The sequence below is a fragment of the Arachis ipaensis genome, chromosome B8, assembly GCF_059453495.1.
Source record: "Arachis ipaensis isolate K30076 ecotype BB chromosome B8, ASM5945349v1, whole genome shotgun sequence".
In the NCBI taxonomy this organism is placed as follows: Eukaryota; Viridiplantae; Streptophyta; class Magnoliopsida; order Fabales; family Fabaceae; genus Arachis; species Arachis ipaensis.
In genome coordinates, this window is record NC_142443.1 from 13,523,578 (window position 1) to 13,535,468 (window position 11,891).

The 11,891-nt window shown below is 36.2% G+C and overlaps 2 pseudogenes across 2 annotated transcripts; one reads left to right on the forward strand and one right to left on the reverse strand.

Moving 5' to 3' along the window:
* Positions 1 to 2,157: 2,157 nt before the first annotated feature.
* On the forward strand, positions 2,158 to 7,321 carry LOC107613160 (arogenate dehydrogenase 1, chloroplastic-like; annotated as a pseudogene). Its single transcript, XR_015896358.1, has 5 exons — positions 2,158 to 2,760; positions 2,872 to 2,979; positions 3,100 to 3,258; positions 4,716 to 5,985; positions 6,187 to 7,321. The product of XR_015896358.1 is annotated as an arogenate dehydrogenase 1, chloroplastic-like (transcript).
* Positions 7,322 to 8,546: 1,225 nt separating this feature from the next.
* On the reverse strand, positions 8,547 to 11,093 carry LOC107613161 (heparanase-like protein 3; annotated as a pseudogene). The gene is made up of 6 exons (XR_015896359.1): positions 10,704 to 11,093; positions 10,046 to 10,212; positions 9,787 to 9,930; positions 9,314 to 9,546; positions 9,028 to 9,216; positions 8,547 to 8,912 (listed from the first exon to the last, which is right to left on the reverse strand). The product of XR_015896359.1 is annotated as a heparanase-like protein 3 (transcript).
* Between the last annotated feature and the right edge of the window lie 798 nt (positions 11,094 to 11,891).

The following is an 11,891-nucleotide window of genomic DNA, read 5'->3' on the forward strand; positions in this document are numbered from 1 at the left end:
TATTGTTTTTTTGTTTGAATTCCTATAAATTAGATTTGAAATCGTCCATTATTTTGTTTAAAGTAACTATATGATAAAGAAAAATTAAAATATTGGATTAATGTAGAGAATCCCGCTTCATTTTTCTAGAGAAATAGCGTAATGTTTCAAATGAATATGGGAATGTGTTATTTCAAAATCTCTTTAAAAAATAGTGGATAGTTTTAAATTTAACTAAATAATAAAAATAAATTTAAAAAGAAAAAGAATCGCGAGTTTAAAAATTTGAATCAATTATATGGAAGGAAGATTGACTGCTTAAATAATATAATAGAAAAGTGAGAACGTAAAACATGAAAAATTAGAAAATATTCAGCAGTGGGAGAGGATTTTGACGCCAACAAAACAAACAAACAAACTGTTAGGGGTCTGCATGATTTGGCTCGATCTGAAGATTCGATTCGGTCCTAAATATTTTAGGAGATTAATTTAGTGTGATTTTATCGAATTTAAGGTTGGATAAGGATCTCAAAAATAGATTAGGTTGTTATTTCGGGACGGGTCATAGTTCGGATCACCCAAACTCAATCTAATGGTCCGATTATCATACACAACATATTTTGTTTTATTAGTGATGGATGATAGTTATTCTTATGTGGAATTTAAGTATTATAAATTTTAATATTTTGTGTTATTAGTCATTATAAGATTTTAGATGCATAATATTGTGTTATTTGTATTGATTTAAATATTTAGTGCTATTAGACAATATTAATATTGATTGTGGTTATACTTTAATTTTAGAAAATGGTTGGTTCTTGTTATATTTTTCTAAGTGAATTTTACCATGTCAAATAATAGTTGGAGTGTTGAAAATTTGGATATTTCAACGTGCTAGCTTACAAGAAAATAATGTTAACGGCCTGATTTTCATTCGATTTTTACGCGGTATAATCGTGGCCCGAAAGTATGTAGGTTTCATTGGGTTTAGAGCCGGATTCGAGTCTAACAATTAGGTCCGTTATATATATTGCGGGTCGAGTTTGGGTCACATCAAACCCGATTTCACTCGACCCATGAACACCCATACAAAATGCTCCTATATTTGAATTTTTTTTCAAATTAATGATGCAACTACAACATTTGTTAATATTCCATTCGATCTAAATTAAAGAGTAATACCCCAAATAGATCCCTAAGAAATTCACGTTTAGACAGATTTGTCCCCAACAAAATTTAACTAAAATTTTGTCCCTGATTTTTTTAGCTATACACCAGATACGTCCCCACACCAGGTTGACCTAGTTAGGTCTAAGGTTGACATCTTACGTGAAGGTAACCTGGTTGACGTGTCCGGTTAAGATCGACGTGTCACTTCTAGGACAGTTTGGTCCCTGTGCTTGTTGGACAAAACGTCGTCGTATTGGAGCACAGGAGAACGACGTCGTTTTTTAGGACGTCAACCTTAGACCTGACCGAATCAACCTGGTGTGGAGACGTATCTGGTGTATAGCTAAAAAAGTCAAGGACAAAATTTTAGTTAAATTTTATTGGGGACAAATATGTCTAAACGTGAATTCTTTGGGGATTTATTTGGGGTATTACTCTAAATTAAATTATTAATATTTTTATTATTTTAAAAATTATATTTTTATACTTACAAACACATATTTGGTTTATAGAATTATAGTGTAAACAAATTAATTATGAGTATATCTCATTTACACTGTAAACGATATGTGGAGTACGTCAATTCTCACATATTATGTGTCTTATCTCGTTTACAGTATAAACGATATATAATTAATTCGTTTACACGGTAAACGAGATAAGTAATAAGATGCAAAAACGTAAATTACATCCAAATTACATATATTGGTAAATAAAATATTTAAAATATGGTGAAAACTCAGGTATAGTCTATTTCAACTAAGAGTCGTTAGATGATTTCACTAATTTGATTAAATTTTTATCTAACGATTTTCAACTATCAATTTTTGGTGAAATTGATTGTACCTGAATTTTTACCTTAAAATATTCTTACAAATAGCCCCTCTACTCAAGGTTCTGAAAATAAGTTCGAACTACGAACCGACAAAATTTGTGATTCGGTTAGAAGCTATAACCACCTAAATTGAAAACTGTTGTTGAACCGTCGACGGTCGAACTGAACCGAAATCCACCGATTAAAAATTTCCCCAAACGGCGACGTTTTGTTTCAAACTTCAAAGAAACCCTAACCAAACTGCAGCACCCTCGCGGCCTCACTCACTCACTCCTCCTTCCGGCCCCTTCCTGATTCAGAAAGCAACCTCAAACGGCGACCCTAGCCTCCACTCACTCACTCACCTTCTCTTAACCAGTTAACCCTAAAGGCCTCCCCAGTCCCGCTCATCATCAACTCATCATCAACACTCATCAGCCAGCCACCACTAGCTGCAGCAGGCAGCAGCTCCTACCATCGCCGAACTCCTCTCCTGGGCCAGAGCTCGCCGTCGCCACTGGATTTGTGACTGATAGAGTGCCGTCGCTGAACGTTTCTGCCACTCACCCTCTTCTCTTCGCGGTGGAATCTATGCTCGGAGCTCTTAACGTTGCCGTCGCGAACTGCTCCTGCTCGGCTGTCGTCTCCTCGTCGTAACGAGCTCTGTTCTCGGCGTCTCTCTCTTCAAGATCTCTCTCTCTATCTCTACGAGGTCATTGTCAGCGCCGTGTTACTCCGAGCTCACACTCTCTCCGAGCTCACTCTGTCACCGCCGTTCCTACCTCGGCGTCTCACCAGTAGGCCATTTCTTCAGTTTCATCTTTATTTTTTAGTTAATTTTTAAGATTCTGAGCTGAGTTTGTGTTCTGAAATTGGATTCTGAAGTTATTGTTGTTGTGATTCTGAAGTTATTGTTGGCATGAAGTTTTCTAGTTGTTGCGGTTGGTTCTGTTGTTGGCGAATTTGTGTTGCTGCTTCATTATAATTACTAATTTTCTCGCCGTCTCAGACCGAAGGTCAGTGCTCACTGCTCACTTGTTCTTCGTTTTTTTTTTTAAATTTTTTTAATGCTCTGTTTAGAAATCAAATCACATGATGATTAATTGATTATTGAATGTTTTGTGATTTTATTGAAGAAAACCCTTCTCCACTCCAATCTCTTTCCTTCGAGTTCAGAGATCAGAAGCTCAACCAAGAGAAAAACCCTAGCCTCCACCACTGCCGTAGGGAGCAGCCATGGGCCACCGTCTGCTGCAGTCAGGGCTTGTCTCTCTGAGCTTCATCCGCGGCAGTCAGTGCTTACTTGTTCTTGTTTCTTTTTTATGCTCTTTTCAGAAATCATTGAATGATTATTGAATGATTATTTGATTAATGATTATTGATTAGCTTTGGCTGCTCTGTTCTGCTGTTATTGTTGTGTTTTGTGATCTTTTTGGGTAGTGATGAGCTGATGATGTACTGGTTTGTGTTTTACTGTTTTGTGATTTTTTTTGGTATAAATTGTGACTATCTTAATAATTAATTGAATTCCAATATTTTGTTCAAAACATTCCCAACCTTGCTTTCCTTGAATGCTGGAAATAGACTGCTTCTACCTGGGTTGCGGAAATTAGAGCTTGTATTCTAGCACAATAGCATTAATAAATCTAGCCTTTGAATTATTAGGAATCAGGTTATACTAGTGCTAGGAAATATGAATTACGTTCTATAAGCACCCTTTTATTTGGGTCTTAAGACCGACTTTTGTGTGTCATTAAGTTTCACAAATTATGCTGCATTATGACTGGCTTAATTCTGAGATTAATTTATTTGTCTTAGTTTAAGGTGGATATATGAGTTTTTAAATATGGTGATATGGTGAAAAAATTTTATTTTTGATTTACTATCTTATTTTCCCATATACAACTCCTGAACTATACTTTTGTTGTACAGTGCATCCTGCATAGGTTTTTGTTGCATTGAATGGTGCATTTCAATAATTTCTGCTGTTACTGGTTTTAGATCTGAAATTGTGGTTGATGATTGCTGAATTATTGCTTGATTCTGGCAAGATTGAAAGCTTATCTGGTTGTTAGCGATGATTGAACCATCTTAGAGCTTTTCCTTCCTTAACTTGAATCATTGAATGATTAGCTATGCTCCAGTGCTGTTCTGTACTCTATATTCTGTACTCTATATTCTGTATTTTTGGTGTTGATTGAATCATTGAATGATTAGTTAACTGCTGGTTTTTTTTAGTTAATTTTTGGAAAAAGATTGTTAATCTTTGTTAAAATTGTGCTGAAATTTTGCTAAAATTGTGATCAGCTGAAAATTATGTTGAAAATTTTGTTTTTTTTCGGAGTTTCTATTTGTTCATTATGATCAATCTTTTGTTAGAGAAGAAATAAATTTGTCATCTTTGTTTTTAATGAAGAAATAGATGAATTGAATTAACTGAATAAACTCAATTAACCAGATAAGTAGATGATCAAATATTTATTATTGGTTTGGTTAATTCAATGAATTTTTTTTTGTTTCTTGTGACTATCTTAAATTTCATATAATATAAATTTTATACTTATATAAGTTTTGACCTTTAATATTTGGTTTTTTATATTTGACTCGTGTTGTATTTAAATGTGATTATGAGATTTTAATTGGAATTATACTTTTAATTTGTATATATATAAGATTTATATCAGAATATATTTATATTTTTGTATATTTATTTATAATTTGATGTTATTTTATTATAATTCGGTTAATTCAGTTGAACAACGGTTGAACCAGTTGAACTTCTAAACCGATGAACCAGTAGCTCGAGCGGTTTGATGATCGGTTCGGTTTTCAGAACCTTGATTGTACTTGTGAGTTGTGACTGCCACGGTTTCGGAGTCCTCTTCACTGTTTCTCTGAGGCCACTGCTAACCACTCAAAACCGCCCCTGAAACAATCATGCTCTCCATTGCAACCCTCAACCTTCCAACCCCATTCAATTGCCGTATCCTCAACCGTCACTCTCTTCTTCCATCCACATTCTCACTACCATCCAAATCGAATCCCTATTGTTCTTCCTCCACCAACAGACCCCTCCGTGTGCGTGCTATTGATGCCGTTCAGCTCTTCGACTACGAGTCAAAGCTCGCCAAGGAGTTCACTATCTCCCAGCGCTTCAAGATCGCAATTGTCGGCTTCGGCAACTTCGGCCAGTTCCTTGCCGCCACATTAGTCCGCCAGGGCCACATCGTCCTTGTCCACTCCCGCTCCGACCACTCTGCCGCAGCCAGAAAGCTTGGCGTATCGTTCTTCCAAAACCCCGACGACTTATGCGAGGAGCATCCCGAAGTGATCCTCCATAATCTCAACGGAGCGCGTGCTCCTCACGCTCCCTCTCCAGCGCCTCAAGTGCAACACTCTCTTCGTTGATGTCCTCTCCGTCAAAGAATTCCCCAAGAAGCTCCTCCTTGAGCTCCTCCCCTCCGATTTCGACGTCCTCTGCACTCACCCGATGTTCGGACCTGAGTCCACACCTAACGGATGGACCGGCCTCCCATCGTCTTCGAGAAGGTTCATATCCTCGACGAGGAGCACCGTGTTTCTCGCTGTGAGAAGTTCCTCAATGTGTTTGCCAGAGAAGGTTGCAGGATGGTGGAGATGAGTTGCAAGGATCATGACCGTTACGCTGCCGGTTCGCAGTTCATTACTCATACCGTTGGAAGGATTCTTGAAGGGTTGATGTTGGAGTCGACGCCGATTAATACGAAAGGGTACGAGAGTTTGTTGGGGTTGGTGGAGAACACTGCTGGGGATAGCTTTGATTTGTATTATGGTTTGTTCATGTTTAATAAGAATTCTTTGGAGATGCTGGAGAAGCTTGATTTGGCGTTTGAGGATCTCAGGAAGCAGCTCATTGCGCGGTTGCATCACGTGGTCAGGAATCAGTTGATGGAGGACGGTGAAAGGTTGTAGCAGCTGGATGGAAGTAACAGCCATGCACTGCTCCGGCGAGCTCGTAATGGATCTGCATTGCTGCATTCCAGGTATTTGATATTTGGAACTTGAAAAATCTCAGGAATTTTTGCTACATTGTGTGAATATTTGTGATTGATGTTTTAGAGTGTTCGTGTTTGTTGAGATTGAGAGCAAGCAACATAATCATTTTGAATTCGGAAGATGTTCTTGTTATGGGAAAATGGTTAATACATAATAATGATTGATGAGTAATGATGCTAATAATGCAGATCCAATGATGTTGCTCTGCTAAGTAGTTCCGTTTCAAACAATTCTAGCCCGTCTGATGAGAACACAAAGCTCAAGATTGCAATCGTTGGTTTTGGAAACTTTGGTCAGTTTCTTGCAAAAACTATAGTTAGTCAAGGTCATGAGGTTTTGGCGTATTCTAGAACAGACTATTCTGATGTGGCTCGGGAGTTGGGGGTTTCATATTTCAGCGATGCAGATGATCTTTGTGAGCAGCATCCAGAAGTGATCTTACTCTGCACTTTCATTCTTTCGACGGTTAAAGTTCTTAAATCATTACCTTTCCAAAGGTTGAAGAGAAGTACATTGTTTGTTGATGTACTATCCGTCAAAGAGTTCCCTAGAAACCTCTTCCTTCAACACTTGCCTCCTGATTTTGATGTTCTCTGCACACATCCCATGTTTGGGCCGGAGAGTGGAAAGAATGGCTGGAAAAACCTTCCTCTTGTTTATGACAAAGTTAGAATTGGGAACGAAGAATCAAGAATATTGCGATGTTGTCAGTTTCTTGACATTTTTGCTAGTGAAGGATGCCGGATGGTTGAAATGTCTTGTGCTGAACATGATTGGTATGCAGCTGGATCCCAGTTTATTACACACACAACAGGAAGATTTTTAGAAAAACTGGGGTTAGAGACAACACCAATAAACACAAAGGATTATGAAACTTTGTTGAGTTTGGTGGAAAATACGGTGGAGGATAGTTTTGATCTGTACTATGGTTTATTCTTGTATAATTTAAATGCCATGGAGCAACTAGAAAGATTCGATTTGGCTTTTGAATCATTGAAGAAGCAACTTTTCGGACGATTGCATAGTATCTACCGAAAGCATCTATTTGAAAATGAAGAACAGATCCTTGCTTTGCCAGAGAGGTCTATGCTGCTACAGAAATCTGAAGACAGTGATGCATCATCACCTCTTTCAAAAGCTGTAGACACCAAATGAATTTATGCCAAAGATTTCCATCTCATTTGTAAGCATTTCAGGCCCCAATTATTCTAAGAGTAGGTTCAAATAAATTTGTTAATTCTAAAATTTCACATTCAATAATTCTTAAGAGTTTGGCTGTTCTGTCCCATTGAAAATAAAAGAAAAATGTTGTAATTCTCAATATATTTTAACTCCCCTATATTTCTTAGTTTTCATTCCATGTCTAGCTTGCTGCATCAATAATAGTGGAGCTGGATGATCATGTAGGTGCCAATGCAGTTATTGGCGTTAAATGTAGATTTAAGTGTTCTGAATCTTAAGTGAGATAAAGTGCAGTCCAGTGGATAAGCATCCCGTGTTAGCGCAGAGTTCGGGAAAGAGTCGCACCCAAAGGATATGATATACGCAGCCTAACCTAATAATTTAATCAGTGGCTGTTTTCACAGCTTTAACCCACGGAGACAACTCAATCCTTGTTCTAAAGCTCTCCTTCTGAATCTGAAGTGAGATATTCATTGAAATGAAAAATATAGATACTTTAGATAAAAGTTGGATATCTGTAGGAATTAAGTGACTTAAAATGCAAATATTCACTTGGTATAACGTGAAAGCAGGAAATGATCATGAAAATTGCTGTGAAGTGTGATCATGGACAATGCTAAGGGATGGAAAAAAAATCCACGCCCATGGATACCCGCTGGGATTACCTACGACGAGGAGGTTAATAGGGACATGCAAAATTTCTTCAGGGACGGAGACCCACCCCCACGAATAAATGGAGACGGGGGAGGGGATTGAGGTACCGGTACCCGCCCCACGGGAACATGTGAAATCTCCACAAAAAATTAATTTACTTAAATGTCCTTATGTATATAAGTTTTGTAAATAATTCTAATTCATTTTATTTTAATTTATATGTTGGAAATTTTATATGTATGTTATTATGTTAAATTTGTGTTTGAATTATGTGTGATTTGATATATTTGGTTGAATTATATAAGATTTTATTATAGTTGTGTTAATTATCTTTTAAAAAAATTTAAAACTTAATAATATCCAATTATTCATAGATTTTGAATCATCTCGTTAGTAACAAGTTTAACATTAATGATAGGTATATTTCAGGGCTAAGGTTATCTTTGGATTGAATGCTCTTGTTGGAAGAACCATACAATCTGGTTCTGCAGTTGGACCATGGAACTTCTTCAATGCCGAATCTTTTATCCGTTACACTGTAAGAAAGAATTACAGCATTGCTGGTTGGGAATGTGGCCCCTCATTACATATATGCCAAAGTAGCAAGCATCAGTGTAATTGATTCAATAAGAGTAAAATTAAAAATGGTGATTTTAAGACTCATTATTTTTGTCACATAGTAGGATTTCACATTGAGTTTCTAACACAAACATTGCAAATCTTTGTACTCATTTTTATTTTATATAGCTAAACATAGCATCTTTTCAGCATTGGATAGAATGTGATCTGCATATGATAAGTCTACACCCTCAACCAATGGTAGAAAGGTATGTGCGAGTTTGTATAATGAGTACACAATATTTTTCTGAAGAGAATGACACTTGAAAGCTAAAATTAAATAGTCCACAGTAATATGTTGGTCCTCCTTCAACTATGAAATTTAATATTTGGTATCTATAATAATTTGGATTTGACACAAAAGTAGTAGTGTTTAGTAAACTATAGTTTCCTCCAACCAAACTGTCTGCAGTATGTTCTGGTGTCATAAACAGCCGACATTCCAAGCCGATCCAAATATCTGTGTTATGATGTATTATCATTAGAGCAAATGCTTGTAGAATCTCCAATGACAAAATAAAAATAAAAATAAAAATAAAAATGAAAAAAAATAAAGGTGAGTTAGTTAAACTAACCAGAAGCTATAGACAAATGCATCAGACACAAGATGGTGCCCACTGTTGTAAGCCCCTCCTGCCTCACCAACCCATACTTTTGCTTTGGTTGCTGATTTTTGAAGTATGTTTTTGAGGCCACTGAATGTGCTAGCCACTCATCAAGATATGATGGATCAAGAATTTTTTCAATTAGGTGCTCATCAACTCCTGAATGTAAGATAAAGTAGTAGCTTTTGTTATAACCAAAATTCATAAACATTGGTCAAATATTATAACATTAGAATTCCTATTTGGTGGATGATACCTGGTCCGAGGTTATATATGTGTGATGAGATACCACATCAACAGATTTACCAGATTTGTTTACAAATTCCTGGAACCAATTTGCATCATAGAAGCCACCTGGAGCAATGACCAGTGGCTTATGCCTAATCCCTCTATATACATCATGAATTATGTTTCTTAAAGCAGCAATATCAGAAGCATATTGTTCTGCAGAAACACTTGTTCCAACTCCACTCCCGCACAATTCATTGCCTGCACAAGCAAGAAGGAATTCATTTATACAATTAATTCTATCGAGGGAGACATGCTATTTTTGTTTTGCAAAAAGTACTTGAAAGACTTGCCATGTTTGTGTTAGAAACTCAATGTGAAATCCTGCTACGTGACAAAGATAATGAGTCTTAAAATCACCATTTATAATTTGTCTTATTGAATCAATTACACTGATGCTTGCTACTTTGGCATATATGTAATGAGGGAGCATACACTTACCAAATTCCCAACCAGCAATGCTGTAATTCTTTCTCAGTGTAACGGATAAAAGATTTGGCATTGGAGAAGTTCCATGGTCCAACTGCAGAACCAGATTGTATGGTTCTTCCAGCAAAAGCATTCAATTCAAAGATAACCTTAGCCCTGAAATATACCTATCATTAATGTTAAACTTGTTAATAACAAGATGATTCTTGTTTAGTGCTAAAAAGATAGACAGAGGGAAGGAAACAACTTAAAAGGGAGAACTGATTTTTACCCTGCTTTTTGGAAAAAGCTGTTTAGCTCATCCCATCTATGCATTGGTAAGCATCCTTCAGTGGATCCAAATATCTCAGAGGAGCTGTTAACAAAAGGAGTACATGGTTTTGGACTTTCTTCACTCCCATATATGACCTTATCTTGCAAGGTGCTACCTAACCTAATCTTCAATGGTGAAAATGCTGCAGAATATTCAGAATTAATGATCCTTAATAAGCTCCCAGGAAAAAGGTGGTCCCCAAAAGAATAAAAGAAAGAAGAGGTAACTTCTTGTGAATATTATAGAGATGTCTATTCTTTCTTACCCTTTACTGCATTTAACAATATTTTGTTGTTGAGGTCCTCCAAGAAATGAAAATTAAAAGGTGTAAATTCCTCTCTCTCACTTTTATGCTACATACAGATTCTAAATGTATGAATGTTAGTCTGAGAAGTCACTACAGCATCATTGCATAAATGGGAAAAAAGAATATCATCACAGAATGATATTTACTATTTAGAACTCAAGAAAAAAAAAAGTATAACACAGCAGCAGAAACAATCTTTAGTTATCATTATGTTGCAATAATTTGCAGCAGTGAAAAATTTAAGCGGAAAAAAGAATAATAATTAGATAGATTCAAATAGCACAGTACAAAGAAAGAAAGAAAGAATACCAGGTTGAGAAGAAAAGCATGACCCCAGCTGCATGTTCCATAGTCACATTTCTGAGGACGCCACCAATCAAGAGTTGCACAGACAAAATCATCATCAGTCTTTCCAATGTGAGATTTCCCATGTATCATTATTCCTTTCACTGCTTCATGTCCACTACTTTCCCTTCCATGCATAGCATTCACTCCAGTGAAGCTCAACAAACTCACCACCAAGTAGAACAGACCCACAAGCCTTATCATCAAAGAACCCGCACTTTTTTTTCTTTTTTGGCTAACAGTGTGCACTTAAGTTGGAACCATTTCAGCATGTATAATGTTAGGGACTTGGGAGAACGAATACAGGCCCAAATTTAAATGGGACTAAACATTAAAATTGTGGGTCTTCTTGACCAAAAACGAATGTTGTGGGTCTTATGCATCTTTCTGAATCACTATCAAATATTTAAAACCTTCTGCAGGCACCAAAACTTAAACCAACTAGTTGTACAATCAGCTTTAACTCAAGTAGCATATGTTCTCCTTTTTTACTAAGAGATCTCAAGTTCAAGTCTCGTCTAGTGCAAACTTGACAAAAAAAAAGGGGGGATATCATGTGTGTGGGTGTAGTGTGTGTGAGTGTATAACCTAAAATTGGGGGTTTTTCAATCTATCGGAAAAAAAAAAAAAAAAACCAACTAGGTGTACCACTTGGGACTTACATTGACCACAAATGAACAATTAACAAAAAAGAAAAGAAATGTTACAACAAGGATAGATAAGGATGGATGCTTATTTATGGGCGGCTTAGTTTTTCTATACTGAAAGGAGAAAGTTCTCATGACAAAGCTCAATTAATGAAGTGTGGAAAATTGTATTTGTTTGCCTATAAAAGCATGAACGAGGCAAAAAAAATATACACTTAGCAATAAAAAGCAAATACTTCCTCTCTCTCTCTCTTTCTTATATAAAGCATTTTTTTATTTTCTTTCTTCATATACTACTAATATAATATTAATATATTATCTTTATAGTAGTATAATAGTATTGGTAAATACTAATAATAGTGTTTTCTATTTATACTTTATTTTATTACTTCTTCCTTATTTATTTTACAACACGTTATCAGCACGAGGCTCTGATCAAATTTTTAGGAAGACTTAGGTAACAAATTTTTATTATGTCGAAACTCTCTCATCTTGAATTCAATGC